This window comes from Petromyzon marinus, chromosome 39 (assembly GCF_048934315.1).
Source record: "Petromyzon marinus isolate PM22_M1 ecotype Great Lakes invasive population chromosome 39, UKy_Petmar_22M1.pri1.0, whole genome shotgun sequence".
Classification (NCBI taxonomy): Eukaryota; Metazoa; Chordata; class Hyperoartia; order Petromyzontiformes; family Petromyzontidae; genus Petromyzon; species Petromyzon marinus.
Window position 1 is genome coordinate 6284566 of NC_133705.1, and position 19105 is coordinate 6303670.

Consider the following 19105-nt stretch of genomic DNA (forward strand, 5'->3'; position numbering starts at 1 on the left):
CTCTCTCCCCACGCCGCTCTCTCTTTCCTCTTCCCCGCTTCACTCTCCCACCCTCCCACTCGCCCCGCCCCCCTCCCCGTGTACTCGAATGACCCCGCCGTCTCGCGCGTTCTCTGGACATTTATTTCATTATTTTTTAGCGGCGGGTTTGGGGAGGAGGGGGGGGCGGCGGAGCGAGGGGGGAGGGGCATCGGGGGGAGGGGGGAGGGGCATCGGGGGGAGGGGAGGGGCTGTGGTCGAGATCGGCCCCGGCCACTGTTTCAGCGCCTGGCTTGTGTCGCAGTCCAGCTGTTACGAGGCGCTGCTACAGCTCCTGCTACAGCTGGTGCTACAGCTGATGCTGCTGTTTGTGTAGTGGTAGCTGTACGAGGCGCTGCTACAGCTCCTGCTACAGCTGGTGCTACAGCTGATGCTGCTGTTTGTGTAGTGGTAGCTGTACGAGGCGTTGCTACAGCTCCTGCTACAGCTGGTGCTACAGCTGATGCTGCTGTTTGTGTAGTGGTAGCTGTATCAGCTCCTGCTACAGCTGATGCTGCTGTTTGTGTAGTGGTAGCTGTATCAGCTGCTGCTACAGCTGGTGCTGCTGATTGTGTAGTGGTAGCTGTATCAGCTCCTGCTACAGCTGATGCTGCTGTTTGTGTAGTGGTAGCTGTACGAGGCGCTGCTACAGCTCCTGCTACAGCTGGTGCTACAGCTGATGCTGCTGTTTGTGTAGTGGTAGCTGTATCAGCTCCTGCTACAGCTGGTGCTGCAGCTGATGCTGCTGTTTGTGTAGTGGTAGCTGTACGAGGCGCTGCTACAGCTCCTGCTACAGCTGGTGCTACAGCTGATGCTGCTGTTTGTGTAGTGGTAGCTGTATCAGCTCCTGCTACAGCTGGTGCTGCTGATTGTGTAGTGATAGCTGTATCAGCTCCTGCTACAGCTGGTGCTGCAGCTGATGCTGCTGTTTGTGTAGTGGTAGCTGTACGAGGCGCTGCTACAGCTCCTGCTACAGCTGGTGCTACAGCTGATGCTGCTGTTTGTGTAGTGGTAGCTGTATCAGCTCCTGCTACAGCTGGTGCTGCTGATTGTGTAGTGGTAGCTGTATCAGCTCCTGCTACAGCTGATGCTGCTGTTTGTGTAGTGGTAGCTGTACGAGGCGCTGCTACAGCTCCTGCTACAGCTGGTGCTACAGCTGATGCTGCTGTTTGTGTAGTGGTAGCTGTACGAGGCGCTGCTACAGCTGATGCTGCTGTTTGTGTAGTGGTAGCTGTACGAGGCGCTGCTACAGCTCCTGCTACAGCTGGTGCTACAGCTGATGCTGCTGTTTGTGTAGTGGTAGCTGTACGAGGCGCTGCTACAGCTCCTGCTACAGCTGGTGCTGCTGATTGTGCAGTGGTAGCTGTATCAGCTCCTGCTACAGCTGATGCTGTTTGTGTAGTGGTAGCTGTACGAGGCGCTGCTACAGCTCCTGCTACAGCTGGTGCTACAGCTGATGCTGCTGTTTGTGCAGTTGTAGCTGTATCAGCTCCTGCTACAGCTGGTGCTGCTGATTGTGTAGTGGTAGCTGTATCAGCTCCTACTACAGCTGATGCTGCTGATTGTGTAGTGGTAGCTGTACGAGGCGCTGCTACAGCTGATGCTGCTGTTTGTGTAGTGGTAGCTGTACGAGGCGCTGCTACAGCTCCTGCTACAGCTGATGCTGCTGTTTCTGCAGTGGTAGCTGTATCAGCTCCTGCTACAGCTGATGCTGCTGATTGTGTAGTGGTAGCTGTATCAGCTCCTGCTACAGCTGATGCTGCTGTTTGTGTAGTGGTAGCTGTATCAGCTCCTGCTACAGCTCCTGCTATAGCTGATGCTGCTGTTTGTGTAGTGGTAGCTGTATCAGCTGCTGCTACAGCTCCTGCTACATCTGGTGCTGCTATTTGTGCAGTGGTAGCTGTATCAGCTGCTGCAGCTGATGCTGCTGTTTGTGTAGTGGTAGCTGTATCAGCTCCTGCTACAGCTCCTGCTACAGCTGATGCTGCTGTTTGTACAGAGGTAGCTCTATCAGCTCCTGCTACAGCTGATACTGCTGTTTGTACAGTGGTAGCTGTACCAGCTGCTGCTACAGCTCCTGCTACAGCTGGTGCTGCTGTTTGTGCAGTGGTAGCTCTATCAGCTGCTGCTATAGCTCCTGCTACAGCTGATGCTGTTGTTTGCGTAGTGGTAGCTGTATTGGCTGTTGCTATAGCTCCTGCTGCAGCTGATGCTGCTGTTGGTGCAGTGGTAGCTGTATCAGCTACGATATCTGCTGCTGTATTTGTAATGATAGCTGTTATCAGCTGCTGTATCACACACGAGTATACGCTGACACATTAATACATATGTAATGATGACTTGAGATGGTTTATTTTATTGAAGACACGTTCACTTGAACAGATGGAGAACCCCACTGCAACAGCCCCGAGTCTCCCACGGCATTTCTCTTAAAGAACATGCCCCCATTGCCGAACCTTCTCGATGGTTCTAGACCGCTCGCTCAACCAGCAGACTCCACTGGCCTCTTCCGTCACCTGGCCATGCTCCTATGCTCGATCATTCCCGCAGCCACCAGTCCACTCGCACTGCAGGCTGACTCCCCTGTCATTACCTCCCGTGGCCACCAGTCCACTCGCACTGCAGGCTGACTCCCCTGTCATTACCTCCTGTGGCCACTAGTCCCCTCGCACTGTAGGTTGACTCTCCTGTCATTTCCTCCCGTGGCCACCAGTCCACTCGCACTGCAGGCTGACTCCCCCTGTCACTTCCTCCCGTGGCCACCAGTCCACTCACACTGCAGGCTGACTCCCCTGTCATTACCTCCCATGGCCACCAGTCCACTCACACTACAGGCTGACTCCCCCTGTCACTTCCTCCCGTGGCCACCAGTCCACTCACACTGAAGGCTGACTCCCCTGTCATCACCTCCCGTGGCCACCAGTCCTCTCGCACTGCAAGCTGACTCCCCCTGTCATTACCTCCTATGGCCACTAGTCCACTCACACTGCAGGCTGACTCCCCCTGTCACTTCCTCCCGTGGCCACCAGTCCCCTCGCATTGCAGGCTGACTCCCCTGTCATTTCCTCCCGTGGCCACCAGTCCACTCGCACTGCAAGCTGACTCCCCCTGTCATTACCTCCTGTGGCCACTAGTCCACTCACACTGCAGGCTGACTCCCCTGTCACTACCTCCCGTGGCCACCAGTCCACTCGCACTGCAGGCTGACTCCCCTGTCATTACCTCCCGTGGCCACCAGTCCACTCGCACTGCAGGCTGACTCCCCTGTCATTACCTCCTGTGGCCACTAGTCCCCTCGCACTGTAGGTTGACTCTCCTGTCATTTCCTCCCGTGGCCACCAGTCCACTCGCACTGCAGGCTGACTCCCCCTGTCACTTCCTCCCGTGGCCACCAGTCCACTCACACTGCAGGCTGACTCCCCTGTCATTACCTCCCATGGCCACCAGTCCACTCACACTACAGGCTGACTCCCCCTGTCACTTCCTCCCGTGGCCACCAGTCCACTCACACTGAAGGCTGACTCCCCTGTCATCACCTCCCGTGGCCACCAGTCCTCTCGCACTGCAAGCTGACTCCCCCTGTCATTACCTCCTGTGGCCACTAGTCCACTCACACTGTAGGTTGACTCTCCTGTCATTTCCTCCCGTGGCCACCAGTCCACTCGCACTGCAGGCTGACTCCCCCTGTCACTTCCTCCCGTGGCCACCAGTCCACTCACACTGCAGGCTGACTCCCCTGTCATTACCTCCCATGGCCACCAGTCCACTCACACTACAGGCTGACTCCCCCTGTCACTTCCTCCCGTGGCCACCAGTCCACTCACACTGAAGGCTGACTCCCCTGTCATCACCTCCCGTGGCCACCAGTCCTCTCGCACTGCAAGCTGACTCCCCCTGTCATTACCTCCTATGGCCACTAGTCCACTCACACTGCAGGCTGACTCCCCCTGTCACTTCCTCCCGTGGCCACCAGTCCCCTCGCATTGCAGGCTGACTCCCCTGTCATTTCCTCCCGTGGCCACCAGTCCACTCGCACTGCAAGCTGACTCCCCCTGTCATTACCTCCTGTAGCCACTAGTCCACTCACACTGCAGGCTGACTCCCCTGTCACTACCTCCCGTGGCCACCAGTCCACTCGCACTGCAGGCTGACTCCCCTGTCATTACCTCCCGTGGCCACCAGTCCACTCGCACTGCAGGCTGACTCCCCTGTCATTACCTCCTGTGGCCACTAGTCCCCTCGCACTGTAGGTTGACTCTCCTGTCATTTCCTCCCGTGGCCACCAGTCCACTCGCACTGCAGGCTGACTCCCCCTGTCACTTCCTCCCGTGGCCACCAGTCCACTCACACTGCAGGCTGACTCCCCTGTCATTACCTCCCATGGCCACCAGTCCACTCACACTACAGGCTGACTCCCCCTGTCACTTCCTCCCGTGGCCACCAGTCCACTCACACTGAAGGCTGACTCCCCTGTCATCACCTCCCGTGGCCACCAGTCCTCTCGCACTGCAAGCTGACTCCCCCTGTCATTACCTCCTGTGGCCACTAGTCCACTCACACTGCAGGCTGACTCCCCCTGTCACTTCCTCCCGTGGCCACCAGTCCCCTCGCATTGCAGGCTGACTCCCCTGTCATTTCCTCCCGTGGCCACCAGTCCACTCGCACTGCAAGCTGACTCCCCCTGTCATTACCTCCTGTGGCCACTAGTCCACTCACACTGCAGGCTGACTCCCCTGTCACTACCTCCCGTGGCCACCAGTCCCCTCGCATTGCAGGCTGACTCCCCTGTCATTTCCTCCCGTGGCCACTAGTCCCCTCACACCGTAGGTTGACTCTACTGTCATCTCCATATATATAAAAGGCAAAGTTGTGATTGTGTGTCTGTTCAAAATGTTTAGCGTACTTCCCGACATGCAACAAACTTGAAATTTGCCATGTGGGTACTTTCCAGACAGTACACCATGCAAAAAAGATAAAAAATACACTTTTTGGGGGGGGGGGAGCTCAATAATGCATATATTTTTTTGCACAAGTGAGCTCTGTCGTCAAACCTGTCACGTGACCCTCGTGTGTGGAAGTGTAACGCATTGTAGTGTAGCGGTTAGCGCGCTGTGTGTGTGTCTGTCTGTGTGTCTGTCTGTGACTGTGTGTATCTGTGTGTGTGTGGAAGCGTAACGCATTGTAGTGTAGCGGTTAGCGCGCTGTGTGTGTCTGTCTGTGTGTCTGTCTGTGACTGTGTGTATCTGTGTGTGTGTGGAAGCGTAACGCATTGTAGTGTAGCGGTTAGAGCGCTGTGTGTGTGTCTGTCTGTGTGTCTGTGTGTGTATCTGTGTGTGTGTGGAAGTGTAACGCATTGTAGTGTAGCTGTTAGCGCGCCGCCCAACGAACCCGGCGACCCCAATTCGATTCCCGCTCACGGCCACCACCGGTGACGATTATTTGAACCGGTCCTGGGCCTCCCCTAGGTCGACTCAGCCTCAAACGAGTAACTGCTGTGGTGTGTGAACATCGCCACTGGGGAGACAAAGGCGGGCCGCGCGTGGTGAAGCCGTGTAGTGAAGTTAGTTACACATACAGAACACTTGCATCACACGTGTATGCAAAATATTCATATCGAGGCCAGTAGCCGATCGAGCGGTAGGGGCCAAAGAAGCTACGAGTTGGTAGCCCCCTCGCCAACCACCATGAAATTTGTTTTTTTTTAAACAAGAGTGTAAAAGCACAACAGCACTTATTTAAAGTCTGTCGTAAAAAAAAATGCTTTCATTGACGTTCCACGTTTCATTCTCATTCAATTAGAGCAGCGGCGCAAGTATCGCCAAGAGGGACTCCTACGGGGCTCTGTTGTGGTGACTGCGTCGTGCGAAGACGACGCGCCCCTGCACTGTCAAATGTTCGAGACCGTGAGCGTGACGACGATGCGAATCGGACATCTCGCCGTTTTTTTCCCACGATTTTTGACCCCCTTCCCCCCCCCCTAGTCACACGACGTCACAAAAAGTCAGACCCCCCCCCTCCTCAAATATGACGTCACAAAGCTCTGCCCCCCCCCAAAAGTAAAACATGCTTCAAATCGCTTTAAACTATTGTCATTGTAGTGCGTATATAACGTGGCACTGCAACTCTGATGTTGTAGGCGAAAACATTTATTAAAAAGTCTATTTAATTAAGTTAGAACGTGTTGTCTATATTTATTTAAAGTTGAAGCATTGTGATGTGACGTCACACTTCTCAAACCACCCCCCCCCTCCCCTCGTCACACATCGTCACAAATGTCTGACCCTCCCCCCCCTCCCCCAGGTGCGTGACGTCATGTTTGGACGACCCCAAAGAGGAGGCCGCGATATATAACAGCCTCTAGGTGCCACGGTGCGAGACAGATCAAATATTGGTGGGTCCCCGCCTGACCGATTGCCACACCCCCCACCCCGAGTTGTAAGTTACTACGCCACTGATCTACGCCCGTTCGGATTTTTCCGAGCATCCGATTCTTTTTGTAAAGCATTCTTACGAAAGTGTGACGTCACGTGAAAGCAACGTCACTTTTTACATCACGCCCCCGGGTACTTTTCGCGCCAAAAAAAAAACCGTGTGGCACGTGGTGTTGCGTGACGTCACTTTTGTGGGCACGGCGACGTCACACAACCGGGTAGAATCAGAGGCGTCCTGTACACGATCCGAAATTTTGATGAAGAAGAAGAAGACGGTGAAGAAATAACAGCTATCGTCCTTTCGATTTAAAGCTTTCGTGACTGCAAGGATTCACCTTCTTTGGTTCTTTCGGTAAAGTCACCACGTAGAATGAGAATAAAATAATAAATTAATAAAATAACACAATAATATTCTCACGACGTTTCGGCCACAACACAAGTGGCCACAACACAAGTGAAGAAGGCCGCTTGCGTTGTGGCCGAAACGTCGTGAGAATTTTATTGTGTTATTTTATTATTTTATTCTCATTCTACGTGACTTTACCGAAAGAACCAAAGAAGAGCTATCGTCCTTAAAACAAAAAAAGGTGAATCCGAAACGAATGAATATTGGTACTCTTGTGACGAGGATCGACTTTCCGCGGGCATCTCTAGTGACGTCACTGAGGTGGAGATTGTCCGCAGGGAGATGGTGGGGGGTAGCCAATAAGGATTGTTGGGATCCCGGCGGCAGGAACCAGAGACCCCCCCCCCCCCCCCCGCTAATGATGCACAACCTACTCTCTGTCCTGCCTTGTGCCGACGTCTGTGGGGTCGGCGTCAATCTTATCATGATCTTTAGAGGCCGTCCGGAAATTACGGGGGGGGGGTCAGACATTTGTGTGACGATGGGGGGGGGGGGGGGGGTTGAGGAATGTGACGTCACATCAAAATGCGCAACTTTAAATAAATATAGACAACACCTTCTACTTAATTAAATAGACTTTTTAAATAAATGTTTTCTCCTACAACATCAGAGTGCCGCGCCACATTAAATACCCACTACGATGACAATAAATTTTGATTTAAAGCTTTCGTGACTGCAGGGATTCATATTCTTGGTTCTTTCGGTAAAGTCACGTAGAAGGGAAACAATAAAATATATTTTTTATATACTTTATTATTTTATTACTTTACCGAAAGAACCAAGAATACAATGACAATAGTTTAAACCGATTTGAAGCATGTTTTATTTTTTTTGGGGGGGGGGCAGAGCTTTGTGACGTCATATTTAAGAGGGGGTTTGACTTTTTGTGACGCCCTGTGACGAAAGGGGGGGGGTCATAAATCGTCCAAAATCGCGTGATGTCATTTATGGACGGCCCAATAGTTAACACTTATCAGCCTCTTTATAAGTTTTCCTTTTGGGAGGCTGGTCACGCCAGGGTAGTTTGGAATTTCCACAATTAGGTCACATTTTCAGAGAGTATATGTGAACAGTCTGTACAGGTGAATAGTATTGTGTACTCGTATAAACTGTGTACATGTGTACAGGGCATGTGTACAAGGGTGCATTTATCGGTGTAGGTATGTATGTGTACACATGGTTTATTTGTTTAGGTGAAAATGTGTAGGTGTGTACACATCCGGTCCGGGGCCTCCCTTAGGTCGACTCAGCCTTAAATTGGTACCTGATTTGGTGTATAAACATCGCCATTGGGGAGACAAAGGCGGCTGGGCGTGGTATTGGCCACCTACTCGTGTGCCATGCCGGTCTTCATAGGTGATCACTAACAGCACTTGCCCTAACAGTCTGTTAAAGGCTATAGAGATAGGTGTGTGTATAGCTGTGTATGTGTAAATGCACGTATAAGTGTAAGTGTGTAACAACGACCGAAACACGTACTTCGATTCATGAAGAGCCTTCATTGTGGACACGAACACTGTCTACAAGCACAGTGTTATTCTCTACAAGCATCCCCTCCCCTTGAGCTTGCCCTTTCAATATCTCCCGAGTCCCCTTTCTCGACGGTTCTCCGATTTTCTTTCTACAGTCAATCCTCAGCTTCCTTCTCGAATGGATTCTCTACCGCTCTCCTTTCAGACAAACTTCGTTTCCCGCCCTTTGCGTTTGTATCTTTCCACCCCATCCCTTCACTTCTCCGTCTCTAAACCAATCCCTTTCCAGGCCTCTCTATACCTCCCCTTTCTCCGTGATCTACCCGAAGTGGTCTCCCCCAGATTATGGGCACCAATCCAAGGCCTTGTTACGCTTCCTGGCTGCCCGTATTTGCACACACAGCGTACGCACTAGGTGTGGTAAGTCGTCTGTTGTGATCAAGTCTTTACATTATTCCCTCCCCCCCCCCTAATAAAGAGCCATCCAGGCTAGCACCGGGGAAGGAAATAACCCAGCACAACAGACCAAAGGAAGCCCAAGGAGAAACCCACCAACATGAAAGTGATGACATCACAATGGCATCAGGTGTTTGTGATGCATGTGAGCCCCTTGTGGTATGAGCCCACAACAATGTCCTTATGTGTCCGAATTAGGCAATAAACAATCACATGAACAATCCTGACCTCGTGTGTGTGTGTGTGTGTATGTGAGAATAAGTGTCCGCGCAGTGTGAGTGCATTTTCGGCGCGCAAATGATGTACATCCCACAGTTAGCCAACAACAACACAACAAGACTGCGGGAATGACGAGGTGCAACAATCCCTTACTCCGTTCAGGAACAGTGCTTGGACAATCATGCATATCTTGCGCGGGTCCTCAATGCCGGATCGGCGTACGCTGCAGGGTCCAGCGGGTGAACATAACAACAGTGATGTCCCAGATGTATGTGTAATGAGAGTGCGCCACCTACGTGACGACCGGGGTGGTGTTATTGCCGATACGTGCTGTGTTGTCTCACATCCAATCAGCAAGGGGGATCCCATCTGGGTGAAAGGTCAAATGGGCGGAGCTAGCAGGAAGCCTCGAGAGCCCTCTAGAAGGTTCCGAGATGGGCGTGGCTAGAGGCGGGGCTTAGTCCCGCCGAGAGGGATATAAGGAGAGGGAGCAGGAGACTCCGGGTCGTCGGTGTGAAGAGCCCTGGGTCCAAACGTCGTCACCGCCTACGCTACCACCATCAGCCACGTGGCGGGCTCCACCAGCAGAGCCTCCCCTCTCTCCGACATGCCGTCAGCCAGCGGCGAGGCGGAGAGAGAGCGAGTGCCACTGCGGCGGGAGGCAAAGCGTGAGCCGCGTCCTGAGAGCAAGGGCGAAGCAGCTGCGAAAGCACGAGGGAGACACGTGCTGTACTGCAACTTAAGAGTAATGCGCACACATCGCGGCTGATTCACTCAGTTGATTTCGACTGGACCCTGCCACGCCGATGCAAATTTGGGATAGGTTCGTAACGGGACCTGCGGGCAATGCAACCATGCTTTGTCGCCCACCACCCAGGGAAGTGAATGAACCTGCCGCGGTGTATTTCGCTCGTAAGCAGCCTCTGCTGTCACGATGTTCGCCATTGCCGTTGTCCGCGCTTCAAGCAATCGGTCGAGCGTAACCTGCAAGGACGCAGGCCGATCAGACACACCTGTAGGAAGCTTACCCAGCTGAGTCTCTATGGGAGCTTCAGGTTCATGGCCGTACATGAGATAGAAGGGAGAAAACCCCGTGGAGGCATGTGGGGCCAGCCAATAGTCTGCCAAGTTCCCCCCGAATATGGAGATCTCAGTTGTTTTGCGTCATATCCATGACTTGGCAAAGCATTGCTCTTAGGGTTCTATTCAGTCGTTCCACCACACCATCCATTTGAGGGTGGTACAGGTAAGTGCAAACTTTCTTTGTGCCCGGCGCCTCGCACACCTGTAGGAGTTTTGATGAAAGATGTAGTCCCTAGTATCCGTGAAGGAATGCATCAGCAATTCATGCGGCCGTTTGGTCAGACAGCGGCCAGGGCATTGGCCGCCTCGTAAAATACTCGACTCCCACCAGGAGCAATGCATTTCCTCAACAGCAGCCGAGTTGCAGTAGTTTGTTTGCATGGACCTCCCGCGTCAACCTGCCTCGCAGAGATGCGGCCACCACCAGACATCACGTCCCACCACATCAGCAACCCCTCGTGCAGCACAAACTGAGACCCTACTAGGGAGGTTGACGCGGATTGGTCTGCATTTACCCGGTGGCGCAAAGGTAGCAGTCTGGCGTCATCGACCCACAGCTGTATGGATAGGTCAGACCCAGTGCGTAGGCCCAGCGCGGTTTGTCTGCCGGCGGCTCTGCAGGCTGTACTGACGCTACCGGGCGCCTCCGGAACGGTAGGCTTGCAATCGGCCAGCGCCCGATGCACATGCACACGGGTCTTCGCGAGGTAACCGTGACAACGTGTCAGCATTCCCATGCTTTAGGCCCTTCCGATGTATGATTTGGTAGAAATACTCCTGCAATTTTTCTAGCCAGCGCACCAACTGGCCCGACGGCTGATCTATGTGTAAGGAGTCCTGCAGGGTGGCGTGATCGTTGGAAACGGTGAATTTTTGGCCATACAGGTAAGGTCTATATTGCTGCACAAAGTGCACGATTGCTAGCGATTCCCGGCGAGTTCCGCAATAACGCTGCTCAGCTGGCGAAAGAACGTGACTACCATAGGCAATGATGACTTCGACCCCGTCCTTTACCTGAGAGAGGACAGCCCCTATCCCCAGATCACTGGCGTCTGCGTCTAGGGTGAAGGGCAGGGAGAAGTCCAGGTATGCCAGGGGTGGCGCTTATGTGAGACGATCACACAGCATGATAAAAGCAGTTTCCTCCTCAGCCCACCATTGAAACTTTTGGTTCTTCACCGTCAACGCGTGAAAGGGCCTCGCCATTGTGGCAAATTTCGGGACAAACCGGCGATAATACGACGTGAAGCCAACAAAGCTACGTACATCATCCATCAATTTCGGGGTCGGCATATTCTGCACACACGCCGTCTTAGTGGGATCCGTGGCAACACCTTACGGGCTCACAACGTGATCCAAATATCATGCGGACGATTGAATCAGGTGACATATGGTTTCAATTTCAGGTTGGCTGTATGCACTCTGGATAATACCACGTGGAGTCGCTGGAAATGCTTATCAAACGTGAGACCGAGGGCGATAACATCACCCAGATAAATAAGGCAAGAATCCCTCTGCAATCCTGCAAGAACCAACTCCATCAACCTTCAAAACGTAGCAGGCACTGTCTAAAGTCCCATCGGGAGAAAGTTAAAATGGTACAATCCTTGAGGTGTACGAAACGCGGTCTTAGCCTTTGAGGACTCGTCCAAGGGCAGTTGCCAAAATCCCAACAAGTTCAATGTGGAAAAAAAAATGCTCCAGAAAAGGCGTCTAAGGAATCAAATACATGGGAGCGGGCATGCGTTAGCTCGTGTAACCTTGTGTAAGGCGAGGAAAATGCATGCAAAAACGCAGACTTCCATTAGACTTTTTAACTAATACAACAGGAGCCCCCCAATGGCTAGTGGATAGAGAAATGGTCTTCGCGGTGAGCATGTTGTCCACTGCCTGTTGCACGTATTGTTTTTCTACCTGGCCCATGCGACACAAATTTAATCTAAACGGGGGACCATCTCCCGCATCAAGGTGATGGAACATGCTGAACACATTCGAGAATTGCAGGAGCGTCGATCCCAACTGCGCCTCAGACAGCTCCGGGTTTTTTTCCCAACGGAGCTTTTGCAGCCAGGCATAATTGATCGATGGCGGTTCCTTAATGACTCTTGCAACCACCGTTTTCAGTAAGTCATCCAATTCAGGGGACACAAGCACCACACGAGCCAATACTGTTCCTGCCTGAACAGTGGTCGGTTCCTCCCCGACATTGAGCAATTGGAGGGATTGTTTTTTGTCTCGCGCTCAACGCTGTCTGTGCACCTGCCAATGTTAACCTGCGGGTCATCGCCTTTGATGGCGAGACCACAATCAGCGAGTCAACCTGCGTCGTCACCAGCAGTTTGCAGTATCGTAACGGAATCACATGGCCGGAGGCACAGTTTCCGACTGACTGACCAGCACTTGTACAGACACTCCTGTTCCCGTACACTGGCCCACTGGTTGCAGAAAACAAATGCATTTCTATGCAACCCTGGTCAGTGAGTATTCGGAGAGGCATCCTATTCAAGAAATCGGTTCCGAGTAGGCATGGAACAGCTAATGTGCTGGAAACCAGTGTGGGTTCCCGACAAGGTGAACTCCTCAATTTGCACCAGCACATCGATTTACCCTTCAATCCCCATGTTACCACCATTTGCCACCACGCACGTAATGGTGACAGGCGCCCAGCGACGGCAACTATGTGGCAATAAGTTGAAAAATCAACTTGGGAATAACAGTGGCCGACGGTGCCAGTGTCATTTTACATGGTGGACCTCCACTCCTCCCACTGAGCCCACCGCGACCGAGGCCTCTGCGGCTGCCGCTACGACCTGCCACGCCAGCTTCTTTCAATGACTGCACAACTCAGGCCACCTGTGGATTTTGCGAGCCCGTTATCCCCGATGCTCACAGTTTTCAGATAGCATATGTGTACGGGATGGCGACGAAGGCGGTGAGAGGCGATGAGTCCCTAAGTGCATGAGGTGAACTATCTAGCCGGGTGTCTGGGGTGTCGCGACTCGCCTGATGTTGTTGAGCCGGGGCCGCCGATGAGGCGGTAGACGCCGTCGGTGCTGACGGCAGTGAGTTGCGATGTGTCCTTGACGGCCGCGGCGATTGCAGGTGATGGGTGGGCTCCGCCGTGGAGTTGCTGCCTCCTCTCTCGGCCCCCACCTTCGAGGTCGCTGCGGGGCCGTTCTGCTGGGCCCCGTCCACCCGCAGACCGCCACCGCTATTTCTTCCAGCGGCCCTTCATTCCCCCCAACTGCGGTCGCGACGGGCGGGACCCCCGCTGCCGGGAGACCTCGCCTTGCAGCTTGGGCAGGAGGTGCAGGCGCCACCCCCCGGGACCGCTTCTACTTGTGCCACCACCTGGGTCCGCCGGTTAATTTCTGCTTGTGCCCGCAAACACCGGGCTGCCCACAAGGATGTCTGTGCTTCCTCCTCCACGATGGGCAGAACAACGCCCATCTCGTTAACCAGGGCCAGGATCCTCTCTATCACCAAGGAATCCAGCGAGACTTCATCCAGCCAACGGTAAACCGCCTGCCCGGGCGCCATTAGAGTGCTACGGTAGAGGCGAGGGGTGACTCTGCTTCCTCTCCATTGCGATGTTGGAACTTTCCCTTCACGTTGGATGGCGGGTCGAAGACTTCAGTCATTCTGCAGCAGGCTGCTTGTACCATGGCCCTCCGCTCTGCCGTTATGGCCTTGAAGATGGCGAGGGTTTCATCATTTAAGGCCGTGGCTAGTGCCTTCAATGCCTCCTTTTCCATCCAGTCTAATGCCTGGTATGCAGCCTCGAACCACCTGATCAAGGCTCCCCAGTCGCCTCCTGCCGCCACAAACTCTTTAACCAGCTCCATCCGGCGAGGTCTGTCGGGTGCCCTCTCGAATTCCGCCGGGACTGCCTCCTGTGATGGTGTCATAGCCGCCGCAACTGCTGCTACGCCGAGCGTCCTTGGCTCCCCGGTCCCCGCGGCAGTCAACGGGAAGGCTCCACCCACCAGTTCTCTGGCCGTCCGCTATCCTCGCGGCACCGCAGGTGTCCCCTGCGATCATCCGGATGGGAAAGTTCTTCTCGCCCCGTCCGCCGATGCAGGACCCATCATCATCTCTGAAGCTCCCGGTCTCCCCACCTTCTCGGCGAGCTTTAACACTAGACGAGAGACTGCGTCCACGAGGCGGTTGAATCGTCCCTCCAGCCTCTCCTATCTTTCGGTCAGCAGTGGTGCTTGGGTAATTGGACACTCTTGTCTCTGCGGCTGCCACGGTTCCATCTCAGCCGGTGCCGCCGACTCAGCCTCAAATGAGTACCTGGGGAGATAAAGGCGATTTGGCATGCTACTGGCCACCCACCTCCTCGTGTGCCATGCCAGCCTCAACAGGTGCTCGAGAACAGCACTTGGTCCAAAATAATGTTAAAAGCGATATGGGTGATCGTTGTTTTTGTGTGTAGGTGAGAGGCTTATAGAGCTTCAATGTGGTTTTAGGACGAGTTGGGTCGGCACAGACGCCGTAGTCTCTGTGATTCTGCTACAGGAGAGGTGTAGGGAATTAAAAAAGACCTCTACCTATGCTTTATTGACCTGGTCAGTACCATAAACAGGCAAGAGGGCTCTGAGTTATTCTTCGTGCTTTCGGTGGTCCCTGATTCTCTGTTCACAATCATTAATGATCGTCATGATGTATGTATCTCGAACATATTTTCGTGTATTGTATGTTTACCATTCCTAGGTAAATCTGTGTGGCCCGGTAGTCTAAGCCATTCATTCGCCGTTCACCTTGGGGTATGACAGGAATGTCCTCTGGCGCCTACATTATTTAACATATTTTTTTACACATAGTTCGTGAAGCCTTCTATTGCAGCTGTACAAGAGGAATTAACATCTGGTACAGATACAATGGTAGGTTGATCGATGCTCGGGTGTGGTCAACATATAGCTCCCTATGTATTGGTCAACCATGTTACGTAAGCTGATAACCTTGTAATTGTTTATGACCTGCTCCGGTTCGGCAGCAGAGGTCTCACTCCAAATTAGTTGAGCGGCATCATATTTCCATCGGCTGTGTAACGCTGTGTGGAAGCTACCTGGCCTATGCCAGTTGCAACCTCCCTTCTCAATGCTTGCGAAACCTGGACCCCTCTTAAGTAACATCTGCGACGGTTTGAAACATGAAGGCTGGCCTGTTTACAATCCATTATGGGTTGCACTAGGCTGGCTTGTGTGAGGAGCTCACAGATTATTTACAAATATGGACACCTTCCCATAAAATGAGCTCCTCCGGCAGGCGAGGCTGCGTTGGCTGGGTCACGTAGTCTGCATGCCCAGCCACCGCGTGCTGCCCAAGCAGATTCTGTTTGGCCGGATAGAGGGGGCTAAGTGGGCACGACATGGACTGGAGATGAGATAGACCCAGTGCCGGATTAAGCTAGTGCGGGGCCTGTAGCATATGTTATAAAGGGGCCCTAAAAAATAAAATAAAAATAAACGTAAATATTAATACACATAAATGTTTTATTTGCATAGTAAAGTAATTGTATTTTTTCATTTGCTATACAGTCCGATAATACGACAAAATGCTAAGCTTAAACACCCGGTCGTTCATAAAAGTTCACGGCAGTATAGTACTATAGTAATAGAGCAAGTGCAGAATCACTGAATCGGAACTAATAGCTTGGACGCATTTAACGCGGCGCCCTTGAAACTGCGGGGCCCGTAGCTACACGTGCAGCTACTAGTGTAGCTACACGTGCAGCTACTAGTGTAGCTACACGTGCAGCTACTAGTGTAGCTACACGTGCAGCTACTAGTGTAGCTACACGTGCAGCTACTAGTGTAGCTACACGTGCAGCTACTAGTGTAGCTACACGTGCAGCTACTAGTGTAGCTACACGTGCAGCTACTAGTGTAGCTACACGTGCAGCTACTAGTGTAGCTACACGTGCAGCTACTAGTGTAGCTACACGTGCAGCTACTAGTGTAGCTACACGTGCAGCTACTAGTGTAGCTACACGTGCAGCTACTAGTGTAGCTACACGTGCAGCTACTAGTGTAGCTACACGTGCAGCTACTAGTGTAGCTACACGTGCAGCTACTAGTGTAGCTACACGTGCAGCTACTAGTGTAGCTACACGTGCAGCTACTAGTGTAGCTACATGTGCGACTGTTGCTACTAGGAGAGATCCGGCACTGGATGGAGTGATGCGGTACGGGAGGACGTGGAGCTGAGTGGACTTGCCGATGACCGGTACCAGCGGCGTCAAGATCGGCCTCCGTGGAGGAGGCTCACGAAGGATGCTACTTGGGCACTTGGAGGCAGTCGCCCTCCAACAACAGCGACGCACACAACAACGAGTGGAGAGCCGGGTGGCTAAAATAAAGCCAGTTGGCATAGTAGGGGGCACAGGTAGCGCACCTGCCTGCCAAGTCAGTCATCTTAGTCAGTCAACCGGTGGCACCTGTGTCTGTTCCGTGACCTCCTGCCAGCGGGCGTTCGACACTTCACGTGGCCTCAGGGTGCACATAGCCTGGCACAAGCGTCGTGGTGACGTCACCGCCACTTAGTGGCGAATGGCGGTTGTTGTTGTATATATATAGGTGTGTGGGAGCAGTAGTGTAGCGGTGAGCGCGCTGCGCTACTGATCCCGGCGACTCGAGTTCGATTCCCGCTCACGGAAAACACCGGTGACGATTATTTGAGCCGGTTCTGGGCCTCCCCTAGGTCGACTCAGCCTCAAATGAGCACCTGTGCAGAAAACATCGCCACTGGGGGAGACAAAGGCGGCCGGGCGTGGTGTTGGCCACTCACCCCCATCGCGTGCCGTGCCGGCCTTCATAGGTGCTCGCTAACAGCACTTGCCCCTACAGCCTGTTACAGGCTGCAGGGGCGTTCTTTGTTTTGTGTAGGTGTGTGTCTAAACAGGTAACCACGTGGTGGAGGAGAGCGCGCTGGGGTGAAGAGGGTTCGTACCCAGCCAGCCCCTCCCCTTCCCCGCGGCCCCTCCCTTCTCCCCCAGCTTGGCCCCTCTGGCGCCTTACGTAACAAGTGATGTTCCAACTCACACACACACGCAACACACAAAGAGCCCCCGTATAGCCTTAATATAGTGTTGAGACAAGTGCTGTCATTATTCGCCTGCGCATATTAAGGCCGGCACGACACACGAGGGGGTGGGTGGCCAACGCCACGCCCGGCCGCCTTTGTCTCCCCCAGCGGTGATGTTTGCACGCCGCTGGGGTAGCCTGAGTCGACCTAGGGGAGGCCCAGTAGCGATTCAGCAGCGTCCTTCACGAGTCTCCTCCACAGAGGCCGATCTTGACGCCGCTGGTACCGGTCTTCGGCAAGTCCACTCAGGTCCACGTCCTCCTGTACCACGTCACTCCATCTCTTCTCTAGCCCCGTGCCTCCTGTACCACATCACTCCATATCTTCTCTAGCCCGTGCCACTCACTCACCCATCACTCATCTCTTCTCTACCCCCGTGCCTCCTGTACCACATCACTCCATCTCTTCACTAGCCCGTGCCTCCTGTACCACATCACTCAATCTCTTCTCTAGACCGTGCCTCCTGTACCACATCACTCCATCTCTTCTCTAGCCCCTTGCCTCCTGTATCACATCACTCCATCTCTTCTCTAGCCCGTGCCTCCTGTACCACATCACTCCATCTCCTTTCTAGCCCCGTGCTTCCTGTACCACATCACTCCATCTCTTCTGTAGCCCGTGCCTCCTGTACCACGTCACTCCATCTCTTCACTAGCCCGTGCCTCCTGTACCACATCACTCCATCTCTTCTCTAGCCCGTGCCTCCTGTACCACATCACTCCATCTTTTCTCTAGCCCCGTGCCTCCTGTACCACGTCACTCCACCTCTTCTCTAGCCCGTGCCTCCTGTACCACATCACTCCATCTCTTCTCTAGCCCGTGCCTCCTGTACCACATCACTCCATCTCTTCTCTAGCCCTGTGCCTCTTGTACCACATCGCTCCATCTCTTCTCTAGCCCGTGCCTCCTGTACCACATCACTCCATCTCTTCTCTAGCCCCGTGCCTCCTGTACCACATCACTCCATCTCTTCTCTAGCCCGTGGTGTACTCGTTCCGCCCCTTCGATCCGGCCGAACAAAAGCTGCTTGGGCATGCGGTGGCTGGGCATGCGGGCTACGTGACCCAGCCAACGCAGCCTTGCCTGCCGGAGGAGCTCATTGATGAGAATGTGTCCAGATCTTTCAAGGATCTGTGAGCTCCTCACACAATCCAGTCTGGTCAATCCCGTGATGGATCGTAGGCTGGCCAGCCTGAATGTTTCTAACCGGCGCAGATGTTCCCTTAGGAGGGGTCCACGTTTCACAAGCGTAGAGAAGGGTGGGCAGGACTGTGGCCTGGAAGACCCAAAGCTTCGTGTGGAGCGACAGACCAGGTAGCTTGCATACACCATTATGGAGCCGATGAAAATATAATGCCACCCTACTAATTTGGAGTGAGACCTCTGCTATCAAACTGGAGCTGGTCATAAGCACACTGACCAGGTATGGACAACTCTCCACTCTCTCCACAACTACGCCACGATAAAAGACAAAGATCTCCCGTAACAGACTATTGGGGCAAGTGCTGTTAGCGAGCACCTGTAAAGGCCGGCACGCAACACGAGGGGGTGGGTGGCCAACACCACGCCCGGCCGCCTTTGTCTCCCCAGTGGCGATGTTTACATCCCGCACCAGGTACTCATTTGAGGCTGAGTCGACCGAGGGGAGGCCCAGAACTGGTTCAGATCATCTTCACTGGTGGTGGCCATGATCGGGAATCGAACTATACACAACAAAAACAACAACCGCCATTCGCCACTAAGTGGCGGTGACGTCACCATGACGCTTGTGCCGGGCTATGTGCACCCTGAGGCCACGTGAAGTGTCGAACGCCCGCTGGCAGGAGGTCACGGGGCAGACCCAAGTGCCACGGGTCGACTGACTAAGATGACTGAGATGACTGGCTGATGCACCACCTGTGCCCCCTACTGTGCCAATCTGCTGGACTTTA

The 19105-nt window shown here is 53.6% G+C and overlaps 1 long non-coding RNA gene across 2 annotated transcripts in view; it reads left to right on the forward strand.

The window, feature by feature from the left end:
- LOC116950532 (uncharacterized) overlaps positions 1–9004 on the forward strand; it is an 18095-nt gene extending 9091 nt beyond the window's left edge. Inside the window, exons 2-4 of one of the 2 annotated variants that reach the window (XR_012946397.1) lie at positions 5823–5921; positions 6319–6409; positions 8806–9004. This is a non-coding gene — a long non-coding RNA (uncharacterized LOC116950532). Of the gene's footprint in view, positions 1–5817; positions 5922–6318; positions 6410–8805 lie in introns of both variants that reach the window. The other variant, XR_004404039.2, reaches the window with a different exon arrangement.
- Positions 9005–19105: the final 10101 nt, after the last annotated feature.